Genomic DNA, 24490 nt, shown 5'->3' on the forward strand with positions numbered 1-24490 from the left:
ATCGACCCCCAAACAACCCCTCCCCCGCACAAAAAACTACCAGAACATCAACCCCCAAACCCCCTCCCCCAACACAGAACAGAACAGGAGCATCGACCCCCAAGCAACCCCTCCCCCGCACAAAAAACTACCAGAACATCAACCCCCAAGCCCCCTCCCCCACACAACAAAACAGAAAAGGAACAGGTGATAAACAAACACAGAATACAAAAATTAGAAGTCTGAAATAAGTCCACAGTCCATAAACGCAGTACAGTAGTCCAATTCCAAGATGCAGAACCACGATACCATCCTATGATATCACCTAGATCTATCACAAGAGAGGGACAGCACACGAGGCAGAGAGGTCTACCCACCTACAACGCCGAGTCACACAGCGATAGGCCGCTCACAGTCTCCTTCTCCGGCAGCGATCAAAAGGCAGGCAGTCGGTGCAGAAACTCCCGCTCGCCTTCCGCACTCGCCTCGATGTCTCAATCTTCCTCAACACTTTAACCGACGATCAATGGAAACTTTATACGGTGAAATGGAGTTGAACAGTGACTCGCGATTTCTTCGCATCGAGGCCATCCGAGTACGCACTCACTTCCCGGAATCTTCTCGGAGACAGCCAAGCTTTGGGTCACGCAAACAATTTCCAGATGGCAAATTGCAGGCTCTAATCCGATCACAGAAACGCGTTTAAGGTGAAAAATAGATGTAAAGGAAGTAAAAAATATATTTTCGTGAGCTATCTGGAGGATATCAACTGGCGCCATCTTAACCAGATACAGTAAATACAGTATTTGTACCCTCACAGATTATCTCTCAGGCTTACTGTTGATTAATGGCCAGATATAGAACGTAGAACGGTACAGCACAGAACACGCCCTTTGTCCCACAATCTTGTGCTGACCTTTTAATCTACTCCAAGATCAATCTAATCTTTCCCTCTCAATAGCCTCATAGTTTTTCTTTCATCTATGTATCTATCGAAGGGTCTCTTAAATGTCCCTAATGTATCTGTCTCTACCCCTGGTGGTGCTTTTCATACACCTCCAACTCTCTGTGTTAAAAAAAAAACGACCTCTGACATTCCACCCTTATTTTTCTCCCATCACCTGAAAGTTATGTCCACTTGTATTAGCTGTTTCTGCCCTGGGAAAAAGGGTGTTGTCTGTGCACTCAGTCTGAACACAATACTCCAAGTGTGGTCTGACCAGGTTATGGTTAGGTTTTACAAACAAATCACTGGAGGAACTTTGCAGGTCGAACAGCGTGTGGAAGGAGTGAAATTGTTGAAAAGCTCCACCTGTCCTAATTCCGGCATCTGCAGTCCCCTGTACCCGTCAGGCAGGAGGTACAGAAGCCTGAAGTCCCACACCACCAGGTTCAAGTCCTGACGAAGGGTCTCGGCCCCAAACGTCGACTGTACCTCTTCCTAGAGATGCTGCCTGGCCTGCTGCGTTCACCAGCAACTTTGATGTGTGTAACCAGGTTCAAGTACAGCTTCTTCCTTTCAACCACTCTGTTCTTGACTGACACAATTGTAATCAGCGCAGTTTAGAAACACTGTGATCACTTCAAAGGTTCATTTATTATCAAAGTATACAACACTGAAATTCTTCTTCTCCAGATAGCCACAAGACCAAGAAAGAAAAGGATGGCAGCATAATCATCAGCCCCCAATTCATTCCTCCCCCAGACAAAAAACAAACAAAAACAGAATAAGCACATCAACCCCCACCCCTGTACACAAAGAAACAAGAAAGATCAGGTGGAAAACACATAATATAAAGATGTATAAGACTGGGAAAAAAAGTCTACAGTCCAAGTCCATATCTGAAACGCAGAAAACCTGGGTAACATTCACCGGGCACAGTGGCAGGCCGTTCCCTCTCTGGCAGTGAGTGATCCCAGCAGCGATAAAAAGGCAGTCGCCCCTCTCCGACAGCAGAGTGATCAGTTTGATCACTTTGCACTACAGTGCACATTGTTTTTCTTTGTTCTATTCATGTTCTTTCTTGTAAAGAAAGTATACTGACTGGCTGCGTTACAGCCTGGTATGGAAACACCAATGCCCTTGAACAGGAAATCCTACAAAAAGTAGTCAACACAGCCCACTCCATCACGAGTAAAGCCCTTCCAACCACTGAGCATATCTACATGAAACACTGTTGCAGGAAAGCAGCATCCATCACCCGGGACCCCCATCACCCAGGTTATGCTCTCCTCTCATTGCTGCAATCAGGAAAAAGGTACAGGGACATCAGGACTCACTCCACCAGGTTCAGGAACAGTTATTACCTCTCAACCATCAGACTCTTGAATCAGAGGGGATAAATGCCCTCAACTTCATTTGTTCCATCATTGAAATTTTCCCACAACCAGCAGACTCACTTTCAAAGACTTCACCTCATGTTCTTGGTATTTATTGTTTATTTATTTATTATTATTATTATTTCTCTCTTTTTGTATTTTTACAGTTTGTCATCTTCTGCACTCTGGTTAACACCCAAGTTGGGCAGTTTATCATTGATTTTGCTACGGTTATTATTCCATAGATTTATTGAGTATGTCTACAAGAAAATCAACCTTAGGGTTGTACAGTATTTGGTGACATATACGTACTCCGATAATAAATTTACTTTGAACTTTGAATTTTGAAGTCTCCATAGATGCTGCCTAGCTTACTAAGCTCCTCCAGCACTTTACATGCATCACTAACATTTACAGAACCTTTTGTGTTTAATCAAAGACCCAATCCACCCCAGACCTTCTCTCTCCTCTCCTCTCCCACTGGACAGAAGATACAAAAGATGGAAGTATGTACCACCAGGCTCCAGAACAGCTACTATCCCACAGTTATAAGACTATTAAACCGTTCCCTGGAATGTTGAGATGAACTCCGAACCTCACAATCTATCTTGTTATGGCCTTGCACCTTGTGTCTACCGGCACTGATTTTTCTCTGTAGCTGTGACACTATTCTACACTCTTGGTATTGTTTTACCTTGCACTGTTGTAATGTCTTGACCTCTATGAATGGAAATGCAAATCAAGATTTTCATTATATCTTGGCGTTTGTGACAATAATAAACCAATTTTCCAATTTACCAGTTTGAAAGGCAAATACCCCTTCTCTTCTCACCTGCTCATCACCACTCTTGAGTGCCCCTTCCTCCTTCCTTTTCTCCCTTGGTCTACTCTCCTCTCCTATCAGATTCCTTCTTCAGCTTTTCACCTCTTCCACCTATCACCTTCCAACTTCTTGCTTCATACCTGCAGCTCCACCCACCCCACCTTCCAACTTACCTGCTCTCACCTATCACCTGCCAGCTTGCACTCTTTCCTCTTCTTCCCACGTTCTCATTCTGACTTCTTCCCCCTTCCTTTCCAGTCCCGATGGAAGGTCTTGGCCCGAAACATTGACTGTTTATTCCTCTCCATTGATGCTGCCTGACCTGCTGAGTTCCTCCAGCATTTTTTACGTACTGCAGGTGCAGGAAAAGTCGGAATCTTTTCAAAGGGATAGGATGGGCCAGGGGCCAAATGGCCTCCTTCTGTTCTACAGTCACATCAGCTGCAATTGGTTAATCTTCATCTGCATACGCAAGACATTGCCACAAGCGTTGCAGCATCACTTCAAGAGAAGCACCCGGATTTAATGGCCTCTTGTCATTTCTGCCCTGACTTTCGATACACTGTTCACCTGAAGCGTAAAACTGGTGTGCAAGCGAGCGTGACTCTCTGCAAGAGCAAATGGCCAAGGAGACAGCAATAAAATTAGCTTCCATTGAAAAGGGGAGGCTTTAAAGAGCTTCAGACCAAGTTGCTTTCAACAGTTGCTGTAGAGAGGGTGAAATACAAGCTGAGTGTTGGCATCCTAATCCCCATGCTGTGGTTCTCTTCTGCTTCTCGGCTTTGAAGCATTAAGCCATCACGGCATTGCTGGTGAGAGAGAGAGTACATTCATTAGCCTGCCCTTCCCTGGTGGTCATCTACTTTAGTATCAGAATCAGAATTATCATCACTGTCATAGCTGGTGAAATTACACCATAGTATCAGAAGTCATAGGACTAGAAGTAGGCCATTCGGCCCATCGGGTCTACTCTGTCATACGATCATAACTGATTTATTTTCCATCTCAACCCCATTCTCACCAGACCTTTGACACCCTAGCTAATTAAATGCTTACTGAACTCTGTTGTAAATATACCCAATGACTTGGCCTCCACAGCTGTCTGTGGCAATAAATTCAACAGATTCACCACCCTCTGGCTAAAGAAATTCCTCCTCACCTCTGTTCTAAAGGGACACACTTATCTTCTGAGGCTGTGCCTCCTGGTGCTAGACTGGAGACATCCTCTGCATGTTCACTCCATCTCATCATTGTGTGTCGAGTTGTATGACATGGGTGATCATGGTCAATAACCATGAATTTTCGTGACAGATTTGTCTACAGGAGTGGTTTGCCATTGCCTTCTTCTGAGCACTGTCTTTAGAAGTTTGGTGACCCCAGCCATTATCATTACTCTTCAGAGATTGCCTGCCTGGTGTCAGTGGTCGCATAACCAGGACTTGTGATCTGCACCGGCTGCTCGTACGACCACCCACCACCTGATCACGTGACCCTGATCGGGGGTGCTAAGCAGGTGAAGTTATCCCCTCTGGTTCAAGAGCCTGATGGTTGAGGGGTAATAACTGTACTTCATGGCAAATAGAAGATTTGCCTTAATCGGAGTACACGTGGGGAGGTTTTGCCATATCTGCACAGAGCACTGCTGAAAACATTCTTATATCGGGTAGCATAGTGGTTAGCACAACACTTTACAATACCAGAGACCCGGCTTCAATTCCCAATGCTGTCTATAAAGAGTTTGTCTGCTCTCCCCGTGACAGCATGGGTTTCCTCCCACAGTCCAAAGACATGCCGGTCGGTAGGGTAATTGGTCATTGTAAATTGTCCCGTGATTAGGCTAGAGTTAAGTCGGAAGTGGTTGGTGCGGGTTAAATTGTGGGCAGTGCAGCTTGAAAGGCCAGAAGGGTGATAAGGAAAACTTCTGGCACATCGGCCTTCATAAATCAAAGTATTGAGTACAGAAATCGGGATGTTATGTTGTAACATGTTGCTGAGACTTCATTTGGAATATTGTGTGCAGTTTTGGTCACCCACTGATGGAAAATATATCAATATGTTTGAATGAGTGCAGAGAAAATTTACAAAGATGTTGCCAAGATTTGAAGACCCGAGTTATAGGGGAAGTTTGAATAGCTGAGGACTTTATTTCCCAAAGTATAGGAGAATGAGGAGAGATTTGATAGAGGTATACAAAATTATGAGGGGATAGATAGGGTAAATGCAAGCAGGCTTTTTCCACTGAGGCTGGTTGAGACTAGCACTAGAGGCCATGGGTTAAGGGTGAAATATTTAAGGGGCACCCCAGGGGGAACTTCTTCACTCAGAGGGTGGTGGGAGTGCGGGACAAGCTGCCTGCAGAAGTGGTTGGTGTGGGTTCAATTGGAACATATAAGAGAGGTGTAGTTACATGGATGGGAGGAATATGGAGGACAATGGTCCGGGTGCTGGTCAATGCACATTGGCTTGTGAACAGTTTAGCATGGACTAGATGGGCTGAAGGGCCTGTTGCTGTGCTGTAGTACTCTATGACTCTATAACCCAACTAGCTCATACTGACAATGATGTCTACTCAAGTGTGTCCCACTTATCTACATTTGGCCCACTTCCTTCCTAAACTTTTCCTATCCATGTACCTGTTTTCCTTTTGGAAGGAAGGATATATTTCCACCGCATACCTTGCTTTCATCTTGCCTCATGGAAAAGGGGTTTGTTTTGCTGTTATTGTTCTGTTGCTCCTTGTGTCCTGTGGTTCTGTGTTGTTCTGCTGAGCCTGCTATGCCAGGGCTCGAATGTGTGCCGACACTTGTGGGCTGGCCCCAGCATATCTTTGGGTGTGTTGGCTGTTGACACAAATGATGCATTTCTCTGTCTGCTCCGATGTGCATGTGGCTCGTCGACTACTTACTCTTTTCCATAAATGCTGCCCGGCCAGCCAGCTGAGTTCCTCCAGCATTCTGTGGTAGTTGCTCGCATTTCCAGCATCTGCAGATTTCCTCACGTTTGGGACATAGAACATAGAAATCTACAGCACATTACAGGCTCTTTGGCCCACAACGTTGTGCCAACCATGTAACCTACTCTAGAAACTGCCTAGAACTACCCTGCTGCATAGCCCTCTAATTTTCTAAGCTCCGTGGTCTCCATTAAAAGACCCTATTGTATCCGCCTCCATCACCGCTGCCAGCAGTGCATTCTGCTCACCCACCGCTCTGTGTGTGAAAAACTTACTCCTGGCATCCTCTCCGTACCTACTCCCAAGCACCTTAAAAATACTGTATGCCCTCTCATGTTAGCGATTTCTGCCCTGGGAAAAAGCCTCTGGCTATTCACATAATTAATGCCTCTCATCATCTTATACACCTCTATCAGGTCACCTCTCATCCTCCGTCACAGACAAACCCCCTATAGGCATGAGTGGGAATTGAACCCATGTATTATGCCTTGTCTTTTTAAATGGTGGACATGTGGCCAAGTGGTTAAGGCATTGGACTAGCGACCTGAAGGTCGTGAGTTCGAGCCCCAGCCGAGGCAGCGTGTTGTGTCCTTGAGCAAGGCGCTTAACTGTACATTGCTCTGCGACGACACTGCTGCCAAGCTGTATGGGTCCTAATGCCCTTCCCTTGGACAACATTGGTGTCGTGGAGAGGGGAGACTTGCAGCATGGGCAACTGCCTGTCTTCCATACAACCTTGCCCAGGCCTGCGCCTTGGAGAGTGAAGACTTTCCAGGCGCAGATCCGTGGTCTCGCAAGACTAACGGATGCCTTTAATTTTTAAATGCCTCTTAAACACAGTGATTGTATCAAATACCACCAACAGTGAGTTCCAGATAGGGCAACATGGGAGCGTACCAGTTAACGCAGTGGCTTTATAGCGCCAGTGATCAGCAGCTGGGTTCAATTCCTGCCACTGCCTGTAACGCTGCACATTTCCTCAGGCTGCGCCGGTTTCCTCCTGCATTCCAAAGACTTATGGTTTGGATCTAGGTGGAGGTAGGGCGGGGAGGGGGTCACAGGGTGTTGCTGTTCAGTGGTGATGGGGAACTCGTGTCAGAACCTGGTAAACATCATCTCAAACTCAGGTAGAAAAGGCTTTCATCCCCAAACCAGAGCTTGGCTCAAAACCAGAGGTGGAGTTGATGAGACATTGTGGTAACCACAGAACACTATTTCAGCAGAGTTCACAGGGAGGTGGGAGCACCTGGAAAGAGGCCAATGCATCACACACTATCCTGTACAATGGCAATCCTTTAATAAAACCACAAACTGAATAGGGGTGCCTTCAGAACACAGCCAGTGAGCAAGCAGTGACGGCTCCTCTTACAGGCGAACAGTTGGCTCTTGGCATGTTCCTAGAACCTTCCAACTTGGGCTTTGCTGGGAATTCCCAGCAAACTTCAGCTGCAATAGTCGGCACTCACCAATTTGTCCTGGGACTCTCCCAGAGCGGGACCTTGTCAAAGTTCTCCAGGGCCCACAGTTCTCAAATTCACTGCTCAGTTTCATAACTTCTTAGGTCGCAAGTTCAAGGATATTGCCATGATGCAGGGTATAAATACCAAGAGAATTAGTTTTTGCAGCAGAGGCATAGTACATTACAAACATAATGAACATAGCTAAATATAAACTTAAATTAACATAAATCATACATAATTTGCCAGCTGATGGCAAGGTGGCATCAGGGCTGGACTTCGGAGCGAAGGCTCCTGAGTTCAAATCCAGCCGGCTCCCTTGCACGCTTTCCATCCGTGCTGGGTTGAGCATCGAGCTAGCAACTTGGCCTCTTAAAAATAAGAAAGCCTACTAAAAAAACGCTGTCATGACGGCGACCCGATGACTCCACTTGGAGTTAAGGGCTTTCTTCTTCTTCATACATAATTTGCATGACAAAATAAACATAAAACACTAATGCAAGTTGGGAGAGCAACAAGGAAATATAATCTGAGGTTGTATTAGAGTTTTTTCAGATTGTTTCAAGTTAATAGAGCTACATAAGTTGTATAGACAGGGTAAGTAGTCATATAACCATATAACAATTACAGCATGGAAACAGCCCATCCCGGCCCTTCTAGTCTGTGCCAAACTCTTACTCTCTCCTAGTCCCACCAACCTGCACTCAGCCCATAATCCTCCGTTCCTTTCCTGTCCATATATCTATCCAATTTAACTTTAAACGACAACATAGAACCTGCCTCAACCACTTCTGCTGGAAGCTCATTCCACACAGCCACCACTCTCTGAGTAGAGAAGTTCCCCCTCATGTTACCCCTAAACTTTTTCCTCTAACTCTCAACTCATGTCCTCTTGTTTGAATCTTCCCCGCTCTCAATGGAAAAAGCCGAACCACGTCAACTCTATCAATCCCCCTCATAATTTTAAACACCTCTATCAAGTCTCTGCTCAACCTTCTACGCTCCAAAGAATAAAGACCTAACTTGTTCAACCTTTCTCTGTAACTTAGGAGATGAAACCCAGGCAACATTTTAGTAAACCTCCTCTATACTCTCTCAATTTTATTGACATCTTTCCTATAATTCGGTGAGCAGAACTGTACACAATATTCCAGATTTGGCCTTACCAATGCCTTATACAATTTCAACATTATATCCTACCTCCTATACTCAATGCTCTGTTTAATAAAGGCCAGCAAACCAAAAGCTTTCTTCCGGACTCTCTTTTACTGGGGTGGTGATTATCAAAAACAAGAGGAGTGGTTTCAGGTGAAATAAAGGAGTTCTACAAGGGAGCTAAGGGGTAAGTTTTTGATATTATCGCTGACATTTTAAAGATTAGCTTTATTTGCCATGTGTACATCGAAGCATACAGTGAAATGTGTCACTTGCGTCAAATCAAATTGGTGAGGATGTGCTGGGGGTAGCCCGCGAGTGTTGCCACACCTCCAATGCCAACATAGCGTGCTGTAGAATAAGAATCAGATTTGTTATCACTGATGTAGGCCATGAGCTCCATTGTTTTGCAGCAGCAATACATGACAAATTACTATAAATTGCCGAGACTGGAGGGCCTGAGTTATAGGGAAAGGTTGAATAAGTTAGGATTTCACTCTTTGGAGCGCAGAAGAATTGGGGGGAGATTTGATTGCGATAGACAAAATTATGAAGCAAGCAGGCTTTTTCCACAGGCATTGTGTGAAACTAAAGCTAAAGGCCACAGGTTAAGGGTGAAAGGTGAAATGTCTCAGGGGATCATGAGGGGGAACCTCTTCACTCAGATAGTGGTGCGAGTTTAGTTACAATCTGCCAGTGGAAGTGTGGGTGTGGGTTGGATTCTGACCATGAGCAGTCTGTTGAAACACCTCATCACAGTAGATGTGAGTGCCACTGGGTGACAATCCTTGGTGCAGCTCACTCTGCTCTTCTTGGCACTGGTGTGATTGTTTCCCTTTTGAAGATTGAAGATGTCCTTGAACACTCCAGTCATTTGGTTGGCACGGGTTTTCAGAGCCCTGCCAGGTACAACATCAGGGCCTGAAACCCTGCAGAGATTCACTCTCTTGAAAGACGTTCTTGATGTTGGCATCTGAGGCAGAGGTCACAGGGTCACCAGATACTGCAAGTATTCACACAGGTGTAATTTTATTCTCCCTTTCAAAGCGTGCATGAAAGGCGTTGAGTTCAGCTGGGAGTGAAACATCACTGCCATTCATGATGCTAAACATAATGTCCTGGAAACCCTGCCAGAGCTGGCATGCATCTAAATCCATCTCTAACCTCAATTGGAATTGCTTTTCACTCTTAAAATAGCCTTCCATAGGTCGTACCTTGGCTTCTTGTATAGTTCTGGATCACCGGTCCACAGATCTAGCCCTCAGCAGACTACGGATCTCCTGGTTCATCCACACCTTTAAGTTTGGGTATGACTGGTATGATTTTGAAGGCATACACTCATCCACACAGGTCTTGATGGAGTCGGTGACAGCTGTGGTGTATCGATTCATACGCCTGGACCAAATCTCACCACAGTAACAATCCAGCCTAGAGAGACAAAGAGATCTGTCTTGTGGGAAGTTATCAAAAAGTTCAGTTCAAAGTACATGTATTATCAAATTATGCATACAGTATAAATCTTGACAATCATCTTCTTGCAGGCAGCCACAAAACAAAGATGATCAAATACTGAATGTGCAAAAAAAGAGATCAAGTCACACAAATAACAAAAAGCAAACAAGTGACGTTAAAGATCAAACCACAGAGTCCCTGAAAGCAAGTCCGCAGCCACGAGTCGCTGAGGCGAGTGAAGCTGGTCCAGGAACAGTCTTGCTGTTTATGTGCATTTGACTGAAATCTCTATGCGATCATCCACATCAGTCCTTTGATCACTCTTATTGAGATTAATCACAATTCCTTTCAAGGTGCCTTTGTTGGAAATTCAAAGGAAAATGTTCAGATGATTACAGTTTCTGATTTGGTAGACTAGCACTGAATGCACAAAGCTGGCTGAGAAATGCTCAGTGCCAATGAGTAATAGGCCATGGCCACGCACTGTCACTCTTTCAACTAAACAGTCACATTCTTCACCACAGTGATCAGTTGTCTTCATCCCAAATGTGTTGGCTGGACTTTATTATGATGTCTGTCAATTCCACAACCTATGGACTCACTTTCAAGGATTTTATAACTCATGTTCTCAACATTATATGTTACTTATTTACTAATTGTTATTATTATTTTCTTTGTACTTGCACAGTTTGCTGTCTTTTGCACATCGGTTGTTCGTGTTGGTGCGTGGTCAAGTGGATAAGGCGTTCGTCTAGTGATCTTAAGGTCGCTTGTTCGAGCCTTGGCTGAGGCAGCATGTTGTGTCCTTGAGCAAGGCACTTAACCACACATTGCTCTGTGACAACACTGGTGCCAAGCTACGTCGGCCCTAGTGCCCTTCCCTTGGACAACATCGGTGGTGTGGAGAGGGGAGACTTGCAGCATGGGCAACTGCCGGTCTTCCATACAACCTTGCCCAGGCCTGCGCCCTGGAAACCTTCCAAGGCGCAAATTCATGGTCTCACAAGACTAACGGATGCCTATATTTGTCTATCTTTGTGTGTAGTTTTTCATTGATTCTATTGAGTTTTGTTCGACTGTGAATGCCCACAAGAAAATGAATCTCAAGGTTGTATATAGTGACATACACGTACTTTGATATTAAAGGTACTTTGAACTGAACATTCCAGATCGAAACAAGACTACAGATACTGGAGACCTGAAATAAAACTATTATGTTCAATTCTGGTCACCTACTTATAGGAAGGATGCGGAAGCTTTAGAGAAGGTGCAGAGGAGGTTTACCAGGATGCTGTCTGGATTAGAGCGCATGCTTTCTGAGGATAGGATGAGCGAGTTAGGGCTTTTCTCTTTGGAGTGGAATGGATGAGGAGTGACTTGATAGAGCTGTGTAAGATGATAAGGCATTTATAGAGTTCACAGCCAGCAACTTTTTCCCAAGAGGAAATGATTAATACAAGGGGGGCATAATTTTAAGGCAATTGGAGGAAAGTGCAGGGCGGTGGGGTGGTGATATCAGAGTTAATTTCTTTTACACAGAGAGTGTTGGGTATGTGGAATGAGCTGCTGTGGGTATTGGTAGAGGTAGATACATTAGGGGCATTTAAGAGATTCTTAGCTAAGCACACGGATGAAAGAAAAATGGAGGGCTATGTAGTAGTGAAGGGTTAGATTGATCATGGAGTAGTTTAAAACGTCGGCACAACATCATGGGCTTTGAGGTAGCATAACATTTTAGAATGCCAGCCGTAAGATCGGTGTTCAATCCCATGGCGTGCATGGAGTTTGTATGTTCTCCCTGTAACTGTGTGATGGATATTTACTGCCCAGGACCATTGGACCTTTTTGCCAAGCTCGGCTTTCAAACATAGTAGCTGACACTTGTAGAGATCAATGAGTTGTTTCTGAGTAAGTTGAGCTTTCTACCAATATTCTTTGTTTTGCTTCTTGTCATAAACAGGATCCAGTCTTCAGTTGTTAATGTAAATGGCAAGCAATAATCAGTCTGTAGTTATAAGATCAGTTTTTCAGACAAACGGCAATGTCTATAGAGCACAGCATGGGGCTGGCTGCTCAAGTGATGCAGTGTAAGACAATGGGGTTGCGTTAATTGGTCTGTATCAAACCAGACAGCACTAGTTCAAGGAAGTTTGTAGACCAGATTGATACTATCACCTAACACATCAAATAGCTTATCTATCGATAGTTGAAAGACTTGTGTACTCAGAGGTTCAGCTTTCACCATGTTAATTTTCTGTGTTTGTGATCTCTGTCCCCAGAAACCTTTAGACCATCTGTGTGAGAAGGTATCAGAAAAAAAAAATCACAAAAAGATATCAGGGAGCTGTCAAGCTTGTTAGGAATGGTCAAGGAACAGCAAGAAGAATGACAGAAAGACAAGGTGACTAGAATCCATTCCTCTGCCTTTGATTTCTGCGATGAACAACTTGTTGGTATGTCTTTTTAGCTCGTAGAAATTATACCGGTGTTTTGGAAATCCTTTGTGTTTAAGAAATTGTTTGTAATTTGGAAATGTTTTTAAGATAGAAATCCTCTGCGAGTCTTAAGTGTGTTTTAAGAGCTTTGTCTGGATTTAACATGTATCACTAAAAATAAATGAACTTTTTGTTAGCTGGAAGTATCTCCCCCTTGGTAGGGAGGGGGGACTCACTGCTCAAATAGTTGGTATAGGCAGCTAACCTCATCGTGGAGGACAAACGGCGAAGTGATCTAGTCTTTGATGGCTACAGTATAGCCTCCTTTTAGTGAGACCACCCGTTGCTATCTATATCTGATAGGGCTTAAGTTCTTTGTTTGAGTTTAGAACTTCAACGTTAGTAAACCCAATATCTTCGTGGACTTCCTCCAGGTGCTCAAGTTTCATCCCACATTCCAAAGATATATGAATTAGGGCTAGTAAATTGTAGGCATGCTATATTGGTACCAGAAACATGACAACACTTGCAATCTGCATCCTACACATCCTTGGACTGAGTTAGTAGTTGACACAAACAATGCATTTCACTTTATGTTCCAGTGCTATGCAAAAGTTTTAGGCACATATACATAACAGGGTGCCTAAGACTTTTGCACAGTACGCATTTCTCAACGTGGAACAGTGACTGAGTTTGTAAATCAGGCAGAAGCAAAGGATGTTGGGAATGGCAAGGGTGGAGCGCCACAGGAGGCGTGTGGGACAGGCGGCAGAGAAGGACTGCCAAGGGCAGAAGGTGGTATGGGTAAAGAGACACCCAGCCCTGAGACACCAGGCAAGGCCATTTGATTCCAAACAACTGGTTTATTGATCATTACAGAATGTCTCTCTGGTGCTTCCTGCTCCCTCCCCTCTCCTTTCCCCTTTCCCCAACCATGATTCCCCTCTCCCTGACCCCTTCCCACTTTCAGTCCACAATAGATTATGAAGTTACGTAGTCCCCTTTATTTGTCATTTAGTAATGCACGCATTAAGAAATGATACATTATTTCCTCCGGTGTGATATCACAAAAACACAGGACAAACCAAGACTAAAAAAACTGACAAAACCACATAATTATACATACAGTTACAACAGTGCAACAATACTATAACCTGATGAAGAAGTCCATGAGCACAGTAAAGTTCAAAGTTTCTCAAATGTCCCACCTCTCATGCAGACAGGAGAAGGAAGAAAAACTCTCCCTGCCATGCCGACTACAATCTGACTCTGAGTCATCCGAAAACTTCGAGCTCTGATCAGCTCTCCGACACCGAGTACTGAGCGCCATCCCTGTCCGAACGATTCGACCTCTTTCTCGGTCACTAAAAGCAGGCAAGGCCGGGCATTTTGAGGCCTACCCTCCGAAAGTCCCGACCACACAGTAACGACAGCAGCGGATGGGCGTTTCAGAAATTTCTCCAGATGTTCCTCTGTGCTTTCACGTCTGTCTCCATCAAATCAGAAATTGTCCACAGCCCCTAATTAACAGATACGATATTTTTTCACCGGAGAGCCGCGCACGCCCGGTGCGCTGCCATCTTCTCCTCCCGCCTTTGAAGAGAGACCCATATCAAAAATTTGTCATGAAATTTGTTTTTGTTTGTACAGTGCAATACATAAATTTACTACAGTCCTGTGCAAAGTCTTAGGCACTCTAGCTATATATATTAGCTGAAGACTTTTGCACAGAGCTCTACATATGACAAATAAAGCTAATCTCAGTGTGGTCCAGGAGTCTTTACTAAGTGGTTGCTGGATCAGTGTGTATTACAACACTTCAAAGAGTATATCCTCTAACTGCAGGGGGGTTCAGATTATTCAAGTTTAATCTACATGAAAACAGGTCCTATAAGATTAAAGCAAATCCCTGGGAGTTCCTCCTCACACTGTGATTCCTGCATAGTTTTGCAATTGTGAGTAAAATATCTCAGAGGCATCGAACAATGAATCACTTGCCCGAATGACAGGCATTATCTGTCATTACCTCAGGCTTTATGAGACGTTGGTCAGTCCACACTTGGAGTGTTATGGGAAATTTTGGGCCCCTTATCTAAGACAGGTTGTGCTGGCTTTGGAGAGTATCTGGAGGAGGTCCATGAGAATGATCCCAGGAATGAAAGGGTTAATAATATATGAGGAGCGTTTCAAGGCTCTGGGCCTGTGCTGGCTGGGGTTTAGAAGGATGAGGGGGATCTCATCGAAACCTATCCAATATTGAAAGGCCTACATTAGATGGAGTGAACATGAAGAGGATGTTCTCTATAGTGGGAGAGCCTAGGACCAGAAGAAACAGCCTCAAAATGCAAGGGTGTTGCTTTAGAACAGAAATGAAGCCAGAGGGTGGTGAGTCTGTGGAGCTCGTTGCCACTGAAAGCTGTGGAGGGCAAGTCACTGGGTATGCTTAAAGCGGAGGTTGATAGGTTCTTGATTAGTCAGTGTGTCAAAGGTTATGGGGAGAAGGCAGGAAAATTGGTTTGAGAGGGATAATAAATTATCTATGATAATGGTCTTGTTACTAAATGTTTGAATTTATCACTGTGGATATTTTGTTAGTAGCTCTTCGCTGTGTGTTAGTTGAAAGTGAGAATTTGTGAATGTCTTACAATAAGAAGGGCCCGATACAGTGAAAACTTAAAACCCATGGTCCAAGTTTTGCTGGAATGAGGGGTCTCACAGCAGGCCCTGCCAGTTGGACTTTTGTCCCGATTTTGTTCAAGAGTAAGCTGATGAAGTTGAGTCTGGGACCAGGTGAGTGATAGGAACCACTTTTAACCCTTGTGAGCTGAGAACGATCACAGAAACACACGAATAACACGTCAGGCAGCAGTGTAGCCTAGCAGTTAGCGCAGTCATTTTATAGCACCAGAGATCACCGATCAGGTTTCAATTCCCACCACTGTCTGGAGAGGTTTGTACGCTCCTTGTTTAATCGCGTGGGTTTCCTCCGGGTTCTCCGGTTTCCTCCCACAGTCCAATGACGTACCGGCTAGTAGGTTAATTGGTCACTGTAAATTGCTCTGTGATTAGACTAGCGTCACATAGGCGGGTTGCTGGGTGGTTGGTTCATTGGGTCAGAAGAGCCTGTTCAGCCCTGTATCTCTCAGTAAATAAACACTCCAACAGAGCACAGAAATAATCTCTGCCACCAAAAAGGGTTAGTGCAACAAGTACATGGGAGAAGCAACCCTTGCAAGATCCACTTCAAGTCATAGACCGTACTGATTCAGATTCAGGTTCTGTTGTATTGAGTTGGAGAATTGACTTGGTCCTATTGGCTTGGAAAATATCACCTTTGCACCACAGTCAGTGGGACTAGATCCTGGAATTCCCTCTCCAACAACACCTTCACTGGCAGGATAGCTGTGATTCTGGAATATGACTCTCCACCTCCCCCCCCCCCCCAATTCTTCTGGATAGCTAGGGATGGGAAGTAAATGTTGGCCTTGACCAATATTCCCGCACATCAAAAATAAATACACTCGTGGCCACTTTATTAGGTACACCTGTACTCCTGCTCATTAGCTCATTAGGTGGAGGATTACAAATACCTGGGGATACGAATTGACAATAAAATGGACTAGTCAAAGAACACTGAGGCTGTCTACAAGAAGGGTCAGAGCCGCCTCTATTTCCTGAGGAGACTGAGGTCCTTTAACATCTGCCGGACGATGCTGAGGATGTTCTACGAGTCTGTGGTGGCCAGTGCTATCATGTTTGCTGTTGTGTGCTGGGGCAGCAGGCTGAGGGTAGCAGACACCAACAGAATCAACAAACTCATTCGTAAGGCCAGTGATGTTGTGGGGATGGAACTGGACTCTCTGACGGTGGTATCTGAAAAGAGGATGCTGTCCAAGTTGCATGCCATCTTGGTCAATGTCTCCCATCCACTACATAATGTACTGGTTGGGCACAGGAGTATATTCAGCCAGAGACTCATTCCACCGAGATGCAACACAGAGCGTCATAGGAAGTCATTCCTGCCTGTGGCCATCAAACTTTACAACTCCTCCCTTGGAGGGTCAGACACCCTGAGCCAATAGGCTGGTCCTGGACTTATTTCCATCTGGCATAATTTACATATTACTATTTAACTATTTATGGTTTTATTACTATTTATTATTTATGGTGCAACTGTAACGAAAACCAATTTCCCCCTGGATCAATGAAGTATGACCATGACTATGGCCATTCATGCACAGCAGTCTCCAGAGCAGGGGTGTCCGACCTACGGTCCATGGACTCCTCAGTTAATGGTAGTTTGCAGAGAATGGTGTGGTGTGAATAAAGAAAGAACATCCAGTGAGATGCGAAAAAGCAAAAAAAACCTCTGGTGAGTGGCAGCTCTGTGGGTGAAAATCCCTTGTCAACGAGAGAGGTCAGGGGAGAATGGTCAGACTGTTTCAAGCTGACAGGAAGGCGACAGTAATTCAAATAACCATTTCCCTCCATAGATGCTGCGGACCTGCTGAGTTCCTCCCGCATTTTGTGTGTGAAAGTTTGATATGTGAAGCGCAGTAATTCCCTGAAGCTTGTGGGGCTGTTACTGAGATCCCTTTCAGTGGGATTAAACCGAATTAAACAAGGTTCAGGTCTTTCTTCCAATCTGCCACTTACCTACATAGGATGCTTCCTGAACAGCTGTTTCCTTGGACTGTGTCCAGAGTGATTTACTGACTTTGCAATAGGGAAAAATAGATCAAAGGGTCCATGTCATCTTGTCATTAAAAGTTGCCAGTGTACTTTAAAGCAGACGTTTCTTTGGTGAGTGATCACAAATGATAATTTCTTCATACATGGCTACACCTCATAATGAGCTTCATAAATGAATGTGCTGAATTATTATTTTGAAACTAAACATCAGAACGAGAATCAGGTTTATTATCACTGAACTGCACTCAGTGGCTTTTTTATCAAATACCTTCTGTACCTAATAAAGCGGTCACTGAGTGTATGTTTGTGGTCTTCTGCTGCTGTAGCCCATCCACTTCAAGGTTCAACGTATTCTGCATTCAGAAATATTCTTCGACATATCACCATTGTAATATGTGGTTATTTGAATTACTGTCACCTTACTGTCAGGTTGAACCAGTCTGGCCGTTCGTCTCTGACCTCTCTTATTAGCAAGGCATTTCGCCCACAGAACTGCCGCTCACTGGACGTTTTCTGTCGTTTTTTTCTCACCATTCTCTTTAAACTCTGGAGAGTGTTGTGCGTGAAAATCCCAGGAGATCAGCAGCTTCTGAGATACTCAAACCACCCTGTCTAGCACCAGCAATCACACCACGTTCAAAGTCACTTAGATCACATTTCTTCTCCATTCTGATGTTTGGTCTGAACAATAACTGAACCTCTTGACCATGTCTGCATGCTTTTATGTATTGAGTTGCTGCCTCATGATTGGCTGATTAGATATTTGCATTAACAAACAGGTGTATCTAATAAAGCACCCACAGGGTGTTTGTCATGAAATTTGTTGTTTTGTAGCAGCAATACAGTGCAGTATATATAGTATAAGAAATATACAATACAAATATACAATAAAAATATATATTGAAAAAATAAATAAGATGTGCAACATAGAACAAAAATAGTGAGCAACACAGACAAAATGCTGGAGGATCTCAGCAGGTCAGGCAGCATCTGTGGAAAAGAGTGAACAGTCGACATTTTGGGCCAAGATTTTGTGAGGTAGTGTTCATGGGGTTGGTTCATTTTTAGTACATAAATCTGATGGTGGAGGGGAAGAAGCTGTTCCTAAAACATTGGGAATGCACCTTCAGCATCCTGTACCTCATCTCTGCTGGTCACCTTCTGGGGGCTGGGAATTCCTAATGATGGATGCTATTTTCCTGAGGCATCGCCTTGTGAAGGTGTCCTCGACGCTGGGGAGGGTAGTGCCCAAGATGGAACTGGCTGAGTTCACAATTTTCAGCAGCCTTCTCTGATCCTGCGCAGTGGCCCCTCCATACCATATTGTGTGCTGTTTTGGTCCCCCATTCTGAGGAAAGACATCCTTGCCACAGAGGGAGTACAAAGAAGGTTCACCAGATTGATTCCTGGGACGGCAGAACTTTCATATGATGAAAGACTGGATGAACTAGGCTTATATTCGTTGGAATTTAGAAGATTGAGGGGGGATCTTATTGAAACGTATAAAATCCTAAAGGGATTGGACAGGCTAGATGCAGGAAGATTGTTCCCGATGTTGGAGAAGTCCAGAACGAGGGGTCACAGTCTGAGGATAAAGGGGAAGCCTTTTAGGACCGAGATTAGGAAAAATTTCTTCACACAGAGAGTGGTGAATCTGTGGAATTCTCTGCCACAGGAAACAGTTGAGGACAGTTCATTGGCTATATTTAAGAGGGAGTTAGATATGGCCCTTGTGGCCAAAGGGATCAGGGGGTATGGAGGGAAGGCTGGTACAGGGTTCTGAGTTGGATGATCAGCCATGATCATACTGAATGGCCTACTCCTGCACCTATTTTCTATGTTTCTATGTTTCTATACCAGACAGTGATGTAACCAACGTACATCTGTAGAAATCTGTTAGAATCTTTGGTGACAATAGTAAATCCTCATGAAATATAGCCATTGCTGTGGCTTCTCCATCACGGACTAGTCTCACTCTCCCATAATGCTGCTGGATAGTACTGGATTCCTAGGTCTTGGGCAAGGATTAATTGACTCAACTTCTGGATTGGACTTTGTGGTTTATGTTATGAAGCATTTCTGCTTTCTGTTCGCCCTTTTTTTTTGTTGCTATATTTCCCTGCTGATAACAAACACTGAGCTGAACTGAATATGGACTCTTCCAATTTTGTGTTTTACATGCTGTGCTTTTGCTCGTTCTTTCTTGAATTGAATTGATTTTATTTCTTACTTCCTTCACATACATGAGGAGTATGTCCATCTTCATCTAAATATACAGTGTGCAATCATAGTAATTTGTAATAATTTATAACAACTAGAACAGTCAACGTAACATAGAAATACTCTCAAATCAGTGTGAGTTAATCAGTCTGATGGCCCGGTGGAAGAAGCTGCCCCGGAGCCTGTTGGTCCTGGCTTTTATGCTGCGGTACCGTTTCCCAGGATAGTAGCAGCTGGAGTAGATTGTGGCTGGGGTGACTCAGGTCCCCAGTGATCCGAGGGGGTCTTTTTACACACCTGTCCTTGTAAATGTCCTGAATCATGGGAAATTCACAAGTACAGATGCACTGGGCTGTACGCACCACTCTCTGCAGAGTCCTGCGATTAAGGGAGGTACAGTTCCCATACCAGGCAGTGATGCAGCCAGTCGGGATGCTCTCAATTGTGCTCCTGTAGAAAGTTCTTAGGATTTGGGGGGCTATACCAAACTTCCTCAACCGTCTGAGGTGCCAGCCATCTTGTTGCTATTTGCATAATTTTTTTCTCTGCTAGGGGGTTTTGGTGTTTTTCTTTGAACGAGTTCAACGGTTTTCTTTGTTTCGTGGCTGTCTGTGGGGAAGATGAATTTCAGGATTGTACACTACATAGATACTTTAATAATAAATGCACTTTGAATCTTTGAATCATTCATCCTTGTCCTTGGCTCGAGGTATGAGTTGAACCTCACCATGGTAACAGAGCAACTTACAACCAAATCAATAGATAACAAGCTGGGATCAGGAAGAGCGACTATGGTATGACCTGTTTTTTCTAATATTATTTACAAGCTGCCATTCCTATCTGTCCTATATGCATATGACTAAAGGCCTACAGAAATGTAGTTGACTGATATGACATGAGACGTGACAACTCTCAGAAACCCTGTTACCCATAACCTTTATAGACCTAATAGAAACTTATAAGATTGTGAGAGGTATAGATAATCTTTTTCCCAGTTTTGATATGCTGACTATCACGGAGCATGCATTTGAGGAGAGAGGGTGAAAGTTCAAAGAGATGTGTGAAGCAAAATTTCACACAGAACATCATTTTCCCCATATACCTCCTTTAAATCAGGAGGGCTAAAGGAAGGCATGAGGTTGCACTAAGCTACTCTACAGAAATGTTCAGAGCAAAAGGATTGCAATCCTCAAGAGGAGTGAGAGGTGACCTGATAGAGGTGTATGAGACAATGAGAGGCATTGATCGCGTGGATAGTCGGAGGCTTTTTCCGGGGCTGAAATGGTTGCCACAAGAGGACACAGGTTTAAGGTGCTGGGGAGTAGGTGCAGAGGAGATGTCAGGGGTAAGTTTTTTACTCAGAGAGTGGTGAGTGCGTGGAATGGGCTGCCAGCAGCGGTGGTGGAGGCGGATACGATAGGATCTTTTAAGAGACTTTTAGATAGGTACACGGAGCTTAGTAAAATAGAGGGCTATAGGTAAGCCCAGTCATTTCTAAGGTAGGGACATGTTCAGCACAGGCCGAAGGGCCTGTATTGTGCTGTAGGTTTTCTATGTTTCACTTTATCCTCTTGTTAAGACCATAAAACAGAGGAGTAGATTTAGGCCATTCAGCCCATCGAGTCTGCTCTGTCATTCCATCATGGCTGATTTATTATCCCTCTCAATTCCATTCTCCTGCCTTCTCCCCATAACCTTTGACACCCTTACTAATCAAGAACCTATCAACCACTGCCTTAAATATACTCAATGACTTGGCCTGCACAGCTGTCTGCAGCAATAAATTCCACAGATCCACCATCCTCTGACTAAAGAAATATTTCCTCATCTCTGTTCTAAATGGATGTCCCTCAGTTCTGAGGCTGTGCCCTCTGGGCCTTGACTCCCCCACTATAGAAATCATCCTCTCCACATTCACTCTATCTAAGCCTTTCAACATTTGATAGGTTTCAAAGAGATCCCCCTTCAATCTTCTGAACTCTAGTGAGTACAGGCCCAGAGCTATCAAATGCTTCTCATATGTTAACCCTTTCATTCCTTTTTTTCTTTTTCTTTTTGCATTTGTGCAGTTTGTTGTTTTTCTTTGTACATTGGTTGTTGTCTGTCCTTCTGGAAGCGGTCTTCCATTGATTCTTTTGTGTTTCGTGTATTGATTGCTCAGAAGAAAATAAATCTCAGGGTGATATATACATACTTCGATAATAAACTTATTTTGAACTGTGAACTTTGAACTTTGAGGAATGACATTCAACTGGAGTTGCAGAGGGATGGGAACCAGAGCGCCAGAACAGTTGATAGAGAAGTTGTGGATACAGATGTTGTTAAGACCTCAGACAAAACTAGGAGTCAAAAGGTTGTACATGGTTTGATGAATCGTAGGCAAGTTATTGGAGAAAATTCTGAGGGGCAGGGTTTATGAGCATTTGGAGAGACATAATCTGATTAGGGATAGTCAGCATGGTTTTGTCAAGGGCAGATCATGCCTTACAAACCTGACTGAATTTTTTGAGGATGTACCAAAGCACATTGATGAAGGTAGAGCAGCGGATGTAGTGTATATGGATTTCAGTAAGGCATTTGATAAGGTTCCCCACGCAAAGCTCATTGAGGCTACATCCACACTAGACCGGATAATTTTGAAAACACCAGTTTCGAGTAAAAACGACAGGGGTCCACACTAGACATTTTTCAAAATATCTCTGTCCACACCAAAACGGATATTTGGGCGAATCTACTCCTACTGGGCATGTCAGACACATCTACAGGAAACAAGCGAAGAGGAAATGGTATAATATTTATGTCTCCATGGCGGCGTTGTGCTATTTCCATTGGTCAAAAACTAGAGTACCAACAACAACAGCGAAAGAAAGTTTTCAACAATGTCTTCGAGGAATACAAAGAAAACCTCCACTGGAAAAAGCAGACCGAACTTCTTCGTTTAGACAGACAATGAAGTCGAGTTGTTTCTGCGAGTTACAAATGACTACAAAGTCAGCAGAGCAGTGGAGAATGTGGAGATGTTTAACTCCAAACAAGCTATTAATGTAGACAATAAAGTAAACAACACACACATGAAGCCGTCCTCTACCGAAGATCAACAAGAGAGTGGAATCTTCTGCCACCAGATCTGCGCAGTATTTCTGACATTAATATTTTTAAAGATAGACTCAATCAAATCAGTTTAGGGGATCTAGTCAAAAAGCTCATTTTACAATTTAATTTTCATGCTGTTCACACCGACTGCAAGTTATAACAGCCGTCTGGCGGTGCTGGTGCAGTACCAAGTAGAAGCAGAAAAAGCATTGTTGTTGTGGTGTTGTCATGACAGTGTTTTTAAATATCTCCATTTACCCAGTCCACGCTACAACGCGCAACAATCGTTTTCAAATCTACACACTCTGGAGAGTGTTTTAGAAAAGCTCCGTTTTCAGGAGATGAAAATATCGTTTCAATGTGGACGGAGGGTAAAAATGAAGAGAAAAAGCTTTGTTTTCAAAATTATCCGGTGTAGTGTGGACATAGCCTCAGAAAGTAAGGAGGCATGGGATCCAACGAGACCTTGCTTTGTGGATCCAGAATTGGCTTGTCCACAGAAGGCAAAGGGTGTTTGTGGATCATTCGTAATCTGCATGGAGGACGGTGACCAGTGGTGTTCTGCAGGAATCTGTTCAGGAACCACTCCTCTGTGATTTTTACAAATGTCCTGGATGAGGAAGTAGAAGGGTGGGTAGTAAATTTACTGATGACACAAAAGTTGGAGGTGTTGTGGATAGTGTGGAGGGTTGTCAGAGGTTAAAGCAGAACATCGATAGGATGTAAAACTGGGTTGAGAAGTGGCAGATGGAGTTCAACCCAGATAAGTGTGAAGTGGTTCATTTCAGTAGGTCAAATTTGAAGACAGAATATAATATTAATGGTAAGACTCTTGGCAGTGTGGAGGATCAGTGAGATCTTGAGGTCCATGTCCATAGGACACTCAAAGCTGCTGTGCAGGTTGACAGTGTTGTTAAGAAGGCGTATGGCGTGTTGGCTTCCATCAACCATGGGATTGAGTTCAAGAGCCCAGAGGTAATGTTACAGCTATATAAGACCTTAGTTGGACCCTACTTGGAGTACTGTGTTCAGTTCTGGTCAGCTCACTACAGGAAGGATGTGGATACTATAGAGAGAGTGCAGAGGAGATTTACAAGGATGTTGCCTGGATTGGAGAGAATGCCTTATGAGAATAGGTTGAGTGAACTTGGCCTTTTCTCCTTCGAGTGATGGAGGATGAGAGGTGACCTGGTAGAGGTGTATAAAATGATGAGAGGCATTGATCGTGTGGATAGCCAGAGGCTTTTCCCAGGACTGAAATGGCTAACACGAGGGGGCATAGTGCTTGGAAGTAGATACAAGGGGGATGTCAGAGGTAAGTTTTTCACACAGAGATTGGTGGGTGCGTGGAATGTACTGTCAGCAAAGGTGGTAGAGTTGGATAGAATAGCCTCTTCGAGCTTAAAAAAATAGAGGGCTATGCGGTAGGGAAACTCTAGGCAGTTTCTAGAGTAGGCTACATGGTTGGCACAACATTGTGGGCCGAAGGGCCTGTAATGTGCTGTAGATTTCTATGTTTCTATGTTTTTTTTATAATGTCCTGAGCGGTGGATATTTCAATGCAAGAAGTATCGTAGGAAAGGCAGATGAGCTTAGGTCATGGATCAGCATGTGGAAATATGACTTTGCAGCCATTAGTTAGACTTGTTTCCAGGAGAGGCAGGACTGGCAGCTCAATATTCTGGGGTGCCGTTGTTTTAGATGTGACAGAGCGGGAGGGATTAAAAAATGAGGGGTGGCTTACTTATCAGGGAAAATGTCATGGCAGAGCTCCCTCAGGACAGACCAGGGAACTCATCTAGTGAGGTGTGGGTATAACTGAGGAATGTGAAAGGTATGACCATGTTAATTGGGCTATATTAAGGGCTACCCAACAGTTTGTGGGATTTAGAGGAATACATTTGTGGAGAGA

At 44.1% G+C, this 24490-nt stretch overlaps 1 long non-coding RNA gene across 4 annotated transcripts in view; it reads left to right on the forward strand.

Moving 5' to 3' along the window:
* The window catches only part of LOC140203183 (uncharacterized), a 102696-nt gene that overhangs the window by 20555 nt on the left and 57651 nt on the right, over nt 1-24490 (forward strand). For 3 of the 4 annotated variants that reach the window (XR_011887317.1, XR_011887319.1, XR_011887318.1), the window contains exon 2: nt 12418-12591. This is a non-coding gene — a long non-coding RNA (uncharacterized lncRNA). The remainder of the gene's footprint in view (nt 1-12417; nt 12592-24490) is intronic. The other variant, XR_011887320.1, reaches the window with a different exon arrangement.

Source organism: Mobula birostris, chromosome 9, assembly GCF_030028105.1.
Source record: "Mobula birostris isolate sMobBir1 chromosome 9, sMobBir1.hap1, whole genome shotgun sequence".
In the NCBI taxonomy this organism is placed as follows: domain Eukaryota; kingdom Metazoa; phylum Chordata; class Chondrichthyes; order Myliobatiformes; family Myliobatidae; genus Mobula; species Mobula birostris.